This window comes from Calidris pugnax, unplaced genomic scaffold (assembly GCF_001431845.1).
Source record: "Calidris pugnax isolate Ruff unplaced genomic scaffold, ASM143184v1 scaffold4, whole genome shotgun sequence".
In the NCBI taxonomy this organism is placed as follows: domain Eukaryota; kingdom Metazoa; phylum Chordata; class Aves; order Charadriiformes; family Scolopacidae; genus Calidris; species Calidris pugnax.
Window position 1 is genome coordinate 6,466,429 of NW_015090781.1, and position 12,717 is coordinate 6,479,145.

General features: G+C 42.4%; 1 long non-coding RNA gene across 13 annotated transcripts in view; it reads left to right on the top strand.

Moving 5' to 3' along the window:
- The first annotated feature begins 155 nt into the window (after window positions 1–155).
- LOC106898088 overlaps window positions 156–12,717 on the top strand; it is a 74,085-nt gene continuing 61,523 nt past the window's right edge. For 9 of the 13 annotated variants that reach the window (XR_001413863.1, XR_001413872.1, XR_001413874.1 and 6 more), the window contains exons 1-3: window positions 613–1,966; window positions 2,691–2,845; window positions 11,490–11,660. This is a non-coding gene — a long non-coding RNA (uncharacterized LOC106898088). Of the gene's footprint in view, window positions 211–612; window positions 1,967–2,690; window positions 2,846–11,489; window positions 11,661–12,717 lie in introns of those variants that run through there. The other 4 variants (XR_001413864.1, XR_001413870.1, XR_001413865.1 and 1 more) reach the window with 4 other exon arrangements.

The following is a 12,717-nucleotide window of genomic DNA, read 5'->3' on the forward strand; positions in this document are numbered from 1 at the left end:
GGCACGGGGCCCAGCGCGCGACGCTCGCGAGAGCGCCCCGACGGGTCACGTGCTGCCGGCGGCGCGTCAGCCGCCTGGGGTCACGTGACGGGAGGACGGGGCACTTAACCGCCTCGCGAGGGCCACGAGCGGGGCGCGCGGGGAGACGGGACGGGACGGGACGGGACGGGACGGCAGACCCAGCCGAACCGGGAGGCTGGCGGTCCCCCGGTGAGTTAGGAGAGGTCGGCAGCACCGCCCGGAAACGGCTGGAGCCCTCCCTGCCGCGGCTCGGCGGGGCGGGGGCTGGCTTGGCTTGTCGCGCTGCCGGCGCTGCCCTCTGAGGGGATTGAGATCAGCAGACTGGAAATGTTCCGCTTCTGGGCAAAGCGTTTGTCTTTGTGGGCAGAGGAGTGGTGTCAAAGCGCGGTGTCTGACCCATGGCTGCTGCGGGGGGACCACGGGGTGCCTGGGACTAAATGTACACTCGCTCACGTCTTTGTTACTGACCGTCACAGAAGGGTTTGGGTTGGAAGGGACCTTACAGATCATCTCGTTCCAACCCCCTGTCCTGGGCAGGGACACCTCCCACCAGACCAGGTTGCTCAAAGCCCCATCCAGCCTGGCCTTGAACCCCTCCAGGGATAGGGCACCCACAGCTTCTCTGGGCAACCTGGGCCAGGCTCTCACCACCCTCACAGCAAAGAATTTCTTCCTAATACATAATCTAAGTCTGCTTTCTTCCAGTTTAAAACCGTTAGCCCTCTTCCTATCGCTCCTACTTAGAACCACACAAAACTTACGAATAATTGAGAAGAGAGTAAGTTTTGCTATTTGGTCCTACAACAGGAGAGGAAAAAAGGGAGGAGAGCTCAAGGGCCCCTTCAAGCTTGTCACAGGAAGGAAAAAAAATATTTCCTGGTGGAAATCCAGTAATCAATTTGGCCTTGAACCTGTGAGCCAGGCAAATTAAGCAGGTGCCCAAAAAGTTTCTTAGTATTACCAGGGGCATCAGTGCCTCCTGCGAGCATCCTGTCCCTCGTGGTCGTCAGCAGGCAGGGCTCCACAGGAAGATGACTTCACCTGGGCTCTGGGTTTGTTTGCATTCTAAGGGGAAAACGTATCTACTGTGTCCTGCAAGGCTTGGTTCGTGCCCTCAGAGGATATTTTGACCAAGGATAAACCTTACATCTCTATATTGGTATATGATTTGTTAATTAAAATACAGAAACTATTAGATGCAGATCACAGACTGATTGATGAGACCAAGTGTAATAATGAAGATAACAGTAGCATCTTTTTTCGTATTTTTAGTAATAATCTAGAAATAGATATAGAAAACGTTTTCTGTTAAGCCTTTGTGGACAGATCAGTGACAGTTGAAAAGACATACAGATTTATTGATACAGAGCAATCCGAATGACTTTGTGAGAGCACCTTAAAATGCACATTAGTACAGTCAATTTCAGCTCCGTGTCTCAGAACAAGAAATCTAGGACAAATCTGCACAATTAAAGTCAGAGAGGGACTGAGGAGGCATGCAATGTCTGGGTACTTCCAAAAGCAACAGCAAGAGGAGAATATTTCTGTGGTTGCATCAGCAGGAGCAAGCATAAATAGGTATTTTACTTATAAACAGGTATTTTACCTCTATACAAGTTTTAGTGAGAGTTAATACTGAGACAGCGTATATGGTTCTAGAGTCTGGAGTTCTATGGGGTCTTCTAAAAAGCCACCAACATTATTCAATGGCTGAAGAAACCTGTTTAACTCATAAAAGAAGACCAGGAGGCGGCTTGATTGCAACATGTAAATAAGTTGAAATACTTTCCAAACATAAAAACATTGCAACAACCCATTGACTAAAAGCTAAAAGTACAATTATCTATAAGAGGTTTGGGGGTTTGTTTTCTCTTGTTTTTTTCAGCTCGGAATAGTGCCTTTTTGGATGCTATTTGAACACGTGCTACCATTTAAGCAAATGCTGGTATGTATAGGAAGACAAGCCAGATTTTGAAACTACTGATCTATAACTTTTATAAATTGGAAATTCTCATTAACTGGATCCTTAAAACTGGATTTGTCATCATCCAAAAATAGAGATATTTTTTTTCTGTGTTTGAGTAACAATGCTCTTTTATAATACAATGTGTTTTACAATTCATGAAATGGTTGGTGCTTTTATGTGCATATGGTGCTTGGGGTATGTGCATAGTAGCACATTAAAAGCACTGTTTAAAACAATGTACACCCAGTTGTCAAGATTTTGTTCTTTCTGTACTTGTTATGAGAACAAAGCAAGTTCAGGTACGTTTGTGTTGTACCTGAATGTTTATAACTGCATCCAGTACTTTTATTTCTGGGAAACAGAGTAGCTGCCAGAACTGTTTCTTGTCATAAATCCATACGTTTTATGAGGTGTTTATACATTGTAGTGCCATATTACAGTGTATTCATAGAACTGAGCTATATTCTTTGCAGCCCATAAAGTTAAACCACAGTGATAACATTATTACAAAGTAATTGATACCACTTTTCTGGAATTTATCACATTTTACATAGAATTTTAGTGTAATTTTATTGCCAAGTAAAGGCATGTAAATTTAAGACAATACTTCATCACAGATGCTGTAGAAGGCAACTTGATCAGCTTTTATCTAAGCCAAACTCTGTTTCCATTAGCATTGAGGCTTTTTCGCTCTGATTCCTAGTGGGAAGCTTTCTGATGGACGTGACTGTTCTTGGGGAAGAACCAGTGAAAACTGGTGTAACTGGAGACTTTCCTGCCGTGCTGGTGCTGTGGGGCAGCAGTCGGGGTCGCAGCAGCGGTGATGCTCTGCAGGGAATGGCACAGCTGGTTGGGAAGGTGAGGTTCCTAGCACCCAGCACAGCTGGGCATGCCTTGGGGCTCATGAAGGGGCTGTCTTCAGGGCAAATTATAATTTACAGTTAGAAAAGAGGCTGGTGGTTCCTGCAGCCATGCTTGGCTTGTCCAGGAGATGGTAGTGGTGCTGCACAAGACGTCTGTATCACCAGCCGTGTTTAACTACCAACGCAGGAAACTTATTCTGTTGTAGATCCACAATTATGTCTCCTTTTTACAGTCTGCTGGTTTATTTTTATAGTTAGAGCTAATGGGAACGTATATCTGAAGTTATTTTTGAGGATAGCTGGGACTATACAGTGTTTTGAAATGTGTATGAGTTAAAGAAGTACACTTAAATCAGCAATATTCTGCATTCCTTAAACATTAAATCCTGAAGCAGCTAAGGCTCAGGGATCGGAGTGCTCAGCAGCAACTAATGCCATAAAGACAATTCTATCCAAGTGGTTTAATGTCCTTGTTTTTCAATTTTGTACGGATGGATTGTTGTGCTCAGCACAGGGACCTAGCCACTAGCAAAAAATTGCCATCTGCAAACAAAACAGTCTGTCCTCATGCTAGAAATTGCAATCCAAATCTAGGCCAAAATGGAGACACTGGATGTTTTTAGTCTTTCCTGGCAGGCATCGCCCTGTCAGTAGGGCAGTATGTCAGGCTTGAAGGTCATTGATATATTCATTTGGATCAAACCACCAAGAAAATATATAAATGCTTAAATTTTGAGGGTTGTTTTCCTGAAGATGTGGGTTTTTTTCTTTCAGTTGACCTGTAACTCTAAGCAAAATTGGCTTGTTTTTAGTTTGTGGGTTTTTTTTTTACCATTTGTCATCACGGGCAGAGCTGTCAACTTTGTCCAGTTATGTGATATTTCCCATTATGAGGCGTTTTTTTGTTGTTGCTCCTGCAATATTTGTTCCACTGAGCTGCTTTTTTTTTTCTGCACTGGCTGTTTGGCTCTGGCTGAACTTCGCAAAGCTTCAGCAGTTTGACACTTGTCAAATCAAGTTGTAGAAAGAAATGCTGATTGGCCGGGCACATTATTAAAATCTGCAGCTATTCTGTTGAGAGGTTCGAGTGCCTCTTCATTTTATAGCGTGGCTTGAAACTTCTTTGGGAGAAGTTCTGCTTGTTTGAAGGCTTCGCTTTTTGCTGTTCCACTCTCCTGAAATTTGGCGTAAGAGTAAGGTTTTGAAATACCTGTTTACACAGAGGTTTGTGTGGAAGCTAAGTCAGTTAGGTAAGCGTGTACACATTTCCAAACGTGATTTAACCCCCTACGATCCTGGTAGCCAACATGGATTGTGGTACTACGTGAAGAAACTGAGAGCTCAAACACTGTGTGCTCTGAATGATTGCAGTAATTACGCCCCACCAGTGAAAAGAGGCACGGTGACAAAAACCGATGAGGAAAAGTGAATCAGAACTGGATGAGGAATAAGAGCCAGGGTGGGTCAGCATGGAGATAAGTAGAAAATATCAGAATTAGAAAAAACGGACGGAAAGCTTGCGCCCATTAGGACGTCATCTGTTTCAGAAGGGTCTGAGGCTCTTGGATTTCCATCCCCCTGCAACTGACGGCTTGTGAGCTGACAAAATGACAGCTTACGTGGGAAATGACAGCCTGCCAGTGCAATCATTTACTTTACTGGCAGAAGCAGCAGGTCCGTTTGATGGGTCCTAACCAGGCCTACACAACCTGCAGTTTGTCAGATGGTATTTTGAGCTCAACACGAGCCTTCAGTTGGGAGCAATATGCCAAGTCAAGGTGCGACTTCTCTCTCCGAGGCACTCTGCCATCTGCGTCAGGGAGCATGTCAGTGCTGGAGGCCTGGGGACTTCAGAAGAAGGCAGCTGGAGACACTGGTTCTGCCTCTTGGTGTGCTGGGAAGTCTGTTGCTGAGACTCCTTATGTCTAGAAGGGGTTTGAATGGCAGGAAAGTTGCGAAGATGAGGGGAGTTTGGAAAGTAGGGAACAAGGGCTGCTGCAGTGGCCAGAGGAGCCTGGGAGGATGAGGAGAAGAGCTCGGAGCAGCGAGCCAGCAGTGTGGGAGGTTTGGGAACCAGGAACTTGAGGTTAATATGGAAACAGCGTAGGGGTATTTTGTGTTTGTGCGTGGGGAGGGACCTGGGAAGTAAGGAATGAGGCGGGCTGCTGTGATGGCTTGTGGGGTGGCTGTAGGGGAGAGGAGACTAAGTCCTGAGGTAGGGAGGGTAGACAGAAGGAAGGGTATTGTATGCATGGGGAGAGGGAAATTTGTAATGAGTACGTGAAAGGAGAGGGAAGAGGATGTGAGGTGCAGCTGGCAGCAGTGATGACCGTGTGTGTTTTCCCCTGTATGTGGCAATCGGTTAGCAGAGCCCCACAGAGAGAGGATCGAGCCCCTCTGCTGTGTCCCACAGCTGCAGCTGAGTGCTGGCAGTCAGCCTTTGGTGGCTCACCCACGTGGGAGCTGCACGCTTCTGGTCTAAGCACTGCTCAGAACACGGGATTTACAGTAAACACAGACATGTCGTTAAAAATAAGCTGTTGTTTCTAGGTCCTGTACCTTCGTTTGCTGAATTATAAAGGCACTGAAAGAAGAGGAAGAGAGCTTTGCAAGAGGGCCACTGACTACCACTATAAAGATCTGGATTTACTCCTGTGTAGGAGTATCTACATAGCATGAGTGAGGTAGATCTGGGTATGGAAAAAAAGAAAGCTCAGAGCGTAAACCTAGAGCTAATTGCCCCATGGGATTTGTCATTGAAAACTGACCAAAAAAGCTCTGATTCAGCTGGAGGCAATTTTGTTGTCACCAGGGCATGGTTAGATTACTTTTAGGAACTGTCATACATTCCTAGGTTTTGAAAAATCAGAGCATCTTGGCTTGGGACAGCTGCCACTCCTGATTAGTGTTACTTAGGCCATATGAGTAATTTTTAGGGGTGAAATAGAAAGAAGCAATTTGAGATGGTGAAACTTATTTATAAAGAGGGTTCTGATTATTTGCTGCCTCTTCTGAAGTTTAATGACATTGGAACTTTAATTAGTCACCCAGACACCTTTGGACCTCTATATCTCTGTTTCTTTGTCCTCCTGTAGAACAAGGGATAATAAAACTACCTTATGTTGTAGAAATGAATACTTAAAAATGGCTCCGACATAGTACTGATGCATATCAAATGAAAGCCAATAAGAAAATGAATAATTCTATTTTTAAAATGGAATTTGAAGACTCCATGGCAAAAAGTGAGTTCCACTGATGTAGAACCAGATTGTGAATGTCTGGCATCAGAGCAGTATCAAGGACTATCGAAGTCTGACTTTGCCATGCCATGTTCTGCTTCCATCCTGTGAACCTAGAAGTTGCCCACAGTTAACATTTTTAATGCTGAACTATGATGAGGTTGTTTTTGCTAACTACCATCTACATGAACCTTTAAAAACATTAACTGTGCTATAGTAGCTGCAGAATTCACATACATCAATGTGCTTTCTTTACCAATATAAACAACACATACGATTTGCATAAAATGCAAAATATGCGCGTCGCCGTTCCAAACTTTTCCATCCTTCATTTTACTGACAGACTTTCAGACACATTTTCCTGAAGTGAGAGAATTTCTGGAGTATGCACATAGCGGTGAGAGATGGCAACCACCCATCCTGTGGCGTGAACGAACTTGTTAAATGTTCCCTTCTACATCATGTTAGTCACTACTTGAGCAGCGAGACTGCTTTCATGTGGTTTAGCATCCTGTTCCTGGTAATCAGTGTGTTGTCTCACGTCCTACAGCTGATCCAACACTCAGAGAAACTGAAAGTCCTTCTACAGATGTTTCCTCTGAAAATGAAACTGAAGTGGCTCTTACAGTAATTGTTATCATTGCAGCTGTCTCCAAATGAACTCAGTTTGGATGCTTGGCCAAATGGTGCTTTGCAGAGGCTACTAATAAAAGAACAGTGTATCAGATGGGCACTTAAAACTCTCCTTGCCAATGTTTCTATTTATATGTCACTTGAAGGAAAAAAATATGGAGCTACTGGTTGATATTTTTTTAAAAGCAAAATTTCATATAAAAAATATTGTGGCGTTCATCTCCATGTGACAGGGAAACCAAGATGATAGGTTACCAAGAGTATACTAAGATAGAGGAGATTTGGGTGCCTAACTGCATGATTTTTGTTCACACAGAGGTATCAACACCATGTTTGGGCTATGGGATAACTTTTACTCATGCATTGGTTAACAATCTATGTCAGGTTTTTGATTGGTTGGGGCTTTTTTTAATTTTTCTTTCAATTTTTTAGTAACTTCATCTGACTTGAGTGCAGTGCTATTTACATACTTTACTTACAAAGGAGAAAAAGTATAATTGATACGTTGTGCTGTTTCATATGCTGGATTTTTTTTCCCTGAGGATTTTCATTCCCCATACTATGCGTGCTTTGTGAGAAGGTCTGAGTTCAAAGTCTTTTTCGAGCTTTAGAGCTGCAGGAGCATTTAGAACTTAGTTTGGTACTTTGTTGACTCAGGGATAGGTGCTGGTTTCTGATTAGGTCCCCTGAAATTATGAGAATGTTCACCCTCATCTTGGTCAAGCTTATTCATGTAATTTGGTGAGAAGGTAAAATATGCTGTCCCGTGGCATCTAGCCCTGTACTGTTAGCAGTAGAGAGAGCTTGAAACAAAAAGCAACCAATGTCACTGCGAGCAAGATGATGATTATTGTCAGTGATCGTTATAATGGATATTATTTCATACTATTGCATTGTCTTTTGAATTAAATAACCAAGCCTATAATCGCACTGATTATTGAGATGCAGCCTGCTTTTCTCTGGGTTTTTAGTTTCATGCCAGGTCAGCAATGTTCTGAACTTTTCCAGGACAGTTGTAGGGAGGAGCACGTGTAGGCAAACATCTGTTCTTCCTGTGCTTGGCAGGAGCATTTGATGTGTAGTTTTTAATTGAATATGGAAGGAGCAGTGTTTTACAGCATAAGTAAGCATGGGCAGCTAATCAGCTAAAGTGCAACTACGAGCTGAGCCTTCTGAGTTTGAAGGCTTGGTGAGTTTTTATCGTTTGCTTTTTTTAAGCATCAGTCTCAGAATCTCCCTAGGATTTACCAATCGAGCAAATAAACATGAAAAGCCAAATACAGATCCAAACTGCTGCAAGCAGTGCTGATCTGTAGATTTTATCTAGAGGCACAAACCAGATTATCTTATGTGTCTAACTTCTTTCCTTTTTCTACCTGCCCTCCCACACCTGATGAAACTATTTAGCCTTGAAATGTTGGAAGACCACATACCTGAAGCAGCAGTGGGCTTGTTTAAACATCATTTTGTGGTATTGGTGTTATAGATCCAGATATGACTAATAAGGAAGTTTCTTCATTCAGTGTTCATGGATGACCAATTTGTACTAGTATGAGGAACAAAGCTGGTATGAGGAGGTCGTGTCGCCCAGGGAGCAATTCAATCCCCGGAGTGAGTCATGACACTGATATCTTAAGCCACAGGGATAGAACATAGTAGAAAACTCTAACATAGAGTTTTAATCTTCTGACTTTTTTTTGGAGATATTTCCAAGCAGGCTTCTTTCACTAACACTCATGGCATTAATACATCTAGTTTAGGGCATTCATTTGGGCTCTCCACGTCCTTTTTATTGTAATAGAATGAAGACAGTAACTGCCTGGTAAATCAAATAGTGAGCATAGAAAATAGCATTTGCATATAGAATCACAGAAACATAGAATAGTTTGGTTTGGAAAGGACATTTAAAGGTTATCTAGTCCAACCTCCCTGCAATGAGCAGGGACATCTTCAACCAGATCAGGTTGCTTAGAGCCCTGTCCAACCAACCTGACCTTGAATGTTTCCAGGGATGGGCATCTACCACCTCTCTGGGCAGCCTGTGCCAGTGTTTCACCCCCCTTATTGTAAACAGTTTCTTCCTTCTATCTAGTATAAATCTAGCCTCTTTTAGCTTAAAACTATTACCCCTTGTCCTATCACAACAGGCCCTGCTAAAAAGTTTGTCCCCATCTTTCTTATAAGTCCCCTTTAAGTAGTGGCAGGCTGCAGTATGGTCTCCCTGGAGCCTTGTCTTCTCCAGGCTGAACAACCCCAACTCTCTCAGCCTGTCCTCATAGGAGAGGTGTTCTCTTTCTTGGTTCACTTTCTTTGGCCTTCCTTTTCTGACTGACATAACTGAAGTAGCCCTTCTTAATATTCTTTCTGTCCCTTGTCAAGCCAAGATATGCCAATGTCTCTAGATGAGTTTTCATAGTACCTTTCTCCTTTTTTTTAGTCACTTCGGGGATTTGAATATACGTTGCAGCAGTGGAGAAGGTAGTGGGGTTTGTGTTATTGAACTATGTGTTTCTTCCAGAGACGGTGTTACCTTTGGAGCTAGAGATAAGGCACAACATAGCACAATTTTCTTATCAAATTATTGCACATGTGAAAATCATATTGATGTTAACCGGTCTACAGGCACCCCTGGCTCTGAAGTACTTAGGCATGGGCTATATCACAGACTTCTCTACAGTAGAGTTGCTTGTGTGCACAGAGAGCAGTTTGCTCCACACTCTCCTCCCAGGATGACTGCTGAAATCAGAAGGGCAGGATATTTACAGTTCACAAATGCTTTTAGTGGCATCTTCAATTAAGTCAGTAGATCTTTCCTAATTCCATTTCCTGCTGCACTAAAAACTCCGCGCCAGTAGATGATGATGCTTTTTAAACCACGAAACCATCTTAAAAATTTAATCTGGATAATATGTGAAACCAATAACAAAATCAGAGTTCAATAAAATATAGACATGGTTTCAGACTGATGTAAAACAAATCCAGATTAGGCTGTGATACAATTTTAAGGCTAACCTTGAGGGAGCTGTTGTCAGGAACTGTGGTGCAGAGTGGTTGAAATTAGATCAGCTATGATAATCCTTTTTTCCTTTTTTTTTTTTTTTTGACAAAGCCTCTTGGGAAATAATATCTCAAGATTTCTTTGGAGCATCTGTATAGATCTGAGCATGAAAATACTATTGGTTTTTAAATTCTAAATCACTGGATAAGTCTCTGTGGACTAGTACTATCATCTGTTGTATTAATAAAATAAGTGATTTCAGTACATAGTGTTCAGTAGATATTGATTCACTTCTCTTTTGGAGCTGGTCAAGCTTTTAGATACTGTATTTACATTTACATGGTATTAAAGGACTCCGTGCATCTAATTAGACCAGTTAAGAACCTTCTACAGCAATTTGTTGGTTGAAGAAATTGTTGAAAGTGAGGAAGAAAATGTTGTCATAAGTAGATGTCAGCACCCTTAGCACAGAAACAGGAAGAGAGGAAGGAGAATATAGAATAATAAAAGGAAGGAAGTTAGGCGGGGTTTAACCTACAGATGAGAGTTAATAATTCGGGTTCTGCTGCAGGAAGAAACGCAAAATTGAGTCCATGTCCACATGGACATGGTAAACTAAATAAAATGTATATTCACCTCACGAGAAACAGATTGGTCTTGTGGAGCTATATGTTTGCATTAGGCAAATTGGCCTCTGTATTTTTCTTCAAAGCTGTAAACAACATCAGCCAGCACAGAGCAGCACAGGGCCATCATTTAGACTTCACTGTCTGCTTCACCATGATTTGCTTTTGTGTAAAAAATTATTTAAAAGAGTTTATGTAGGAGCTATTCCTGTAATAAAATGTTCTTTAAGTGCAGTTTAAATAATTTTCACTTTACCATTTGCTCTTTTAAATTTTTTTTCCTTTAAGATAGGCTTCCATTTGAGGTAACTTCAAGTGTGACTATAGCTCACTTCGTTGGGGACAAGTCTCAGAGGTGTCCCTTGGGCAGAAAACGATTGAGAAAGCAGCATCATTGACACAGGTAGCATAAGGATGTGGGCATCAGCAGAAGGGCTCTCCATGTCTAAATAGTGCCGTGTTTAAAGTATGTATAAAAGCTGGATGTAAGGTGCAGAAAAGGCAGGTGCCATAAGTTTTCAAGGGCTGGCTATTCATTTAAGCCATTTAGGAATCGTACATTTCTAGTTTCATGCTCTTGATCATGTGGTCAGGTTTGATCTTCCTGTTGCTTTATGCAAGCCTCTCATGCAGATGACTTGTGCATGCGCCCGGGCACAGATTCTGCTCAAGTTTGTGAGGAAAGGTACCTGAGATAAGGTGCCAGGTCTTTGGTGATCCGATGTAGGCAATCATTGACACCTCTCATGGAAGAACCAGGCTTTGCTAGATCGGATCTGCCAGGCAGAGGATTTTTAGGGATTACATGGAGAGGGTGACTTAAAACCTGGAGACCTGAGGTATCGATAGGGGTTTTGCCAGGGATTTGCAGTTTAACCCTGAGCAGTTACTTACCTCTTGTCCTGCAGAGTGGGAGCACCACAGGGTAGAAGCTAACATGCCCAGAGGTTCTGCTGGACACCCAGACTCCTCCGCTGGAGCCTGTAACGAGAGGAGGGTGCTTGGTGGCTTGTCTAAGTCATTTAGTTTACCCATTGCTGCTTAAAATAGCAGCAAGTCAGCATGACGCATGCTCTGCTCTGCTGTGGCCCACATAACATATGTTGATGTACAAGCTGTGAGCCCTCCGTTCCTCTTCCCCAGCAGGGCCAGCAGAAACCACCTTCCTTCTTGCGTTGCTGTCGTGCCCGACCCTCGTGTTCCACCAGCGCAGGTGGAGTGTGTGGTGACGTGGTGGAGATGACGGACCCAGGAGCTTCTGAAGCACACCATTTCAGAGAGTTTCAATTTACAGAAGAAATGAATGCACATCAGGTAAATATGTGGCTGTAAATGAAAATTTGGGGCACTTCTACAGCCATGACTAATCCTGCGCACGCTGTGACTCAGCTAGTGAAGCATTTATCAGGAAAGGTCCCAGAGCACTCAGTTATAAACCAATAAATAAAACCATCTTGTTTTCTCTAACAAACAGAATCACTGAAACTAATTTTGTTGCCTGTTCCTTACTCCTTCAAAAATAAGCCACCCAAATATTTATAGTCATGCAAGAGAGGGAACATCATTTGTAGTAAATATGCCCTTTGCTTTAAATTCACATGTGTTTGTCTCCTGATTCTTGGTCCAGTTCCAAGTACCAAATCTTAAAACTCAGAAACCTGACTGACTCCAAATTATTTTGTAAAAACGTGCTTTTGGTCAGTATTGTGGTTTATGACCTACACGATGATGAAACCAGTTGTAATTCATCAGGTTTATATCATCAATAAGATGTGTATGTTGCTTGAGGATAGTTAGAAGATAGTGTAAGACACACAAGTGTTTTTGATGGACTTGGTAACAGAACTTAAAATAAGTACATTATTCATATTTTGGTTACCCCACGGTAAAAAAAACCTGCAAAATACTAGGCTGAGTCCAAACTTGACATCTGATTTATTCTAAAACATGAACCGAGGCATGCAGATCATTTCACTAATTTCTGCAAGCCTGTTAGGTTTATTATGCATTTCCATATTTTACTATTTCAGGTTTTTAATTTGTCTTTGAAAACAACATTTACAAGACAAAAGTGAGCGAGTAAAAAAATTTTAACAAAAATTGCTTTTTCAGGGTATTTTGGTTGGCTTTTTGGCAGAGTTAAGCCCTAAAATAAAAAGTGCAAATTTTCTTTCTCTCTCCTTTCAGCTTAGGTTGTGGCCTTTACTACAAATTAGTATTTAAGGCTGCATCTTCTACTTTGGCTTGTTTTGTGGTTTATAAGCTGCACCTGTCCCAAGATCTCAGTGAGCAAAATGTAGTAACCTCAGCTCCAGATGAACGTACAGGGAATATTGCTGTTGGTGCAGGGGCTCTGACCTAAATGAGGATG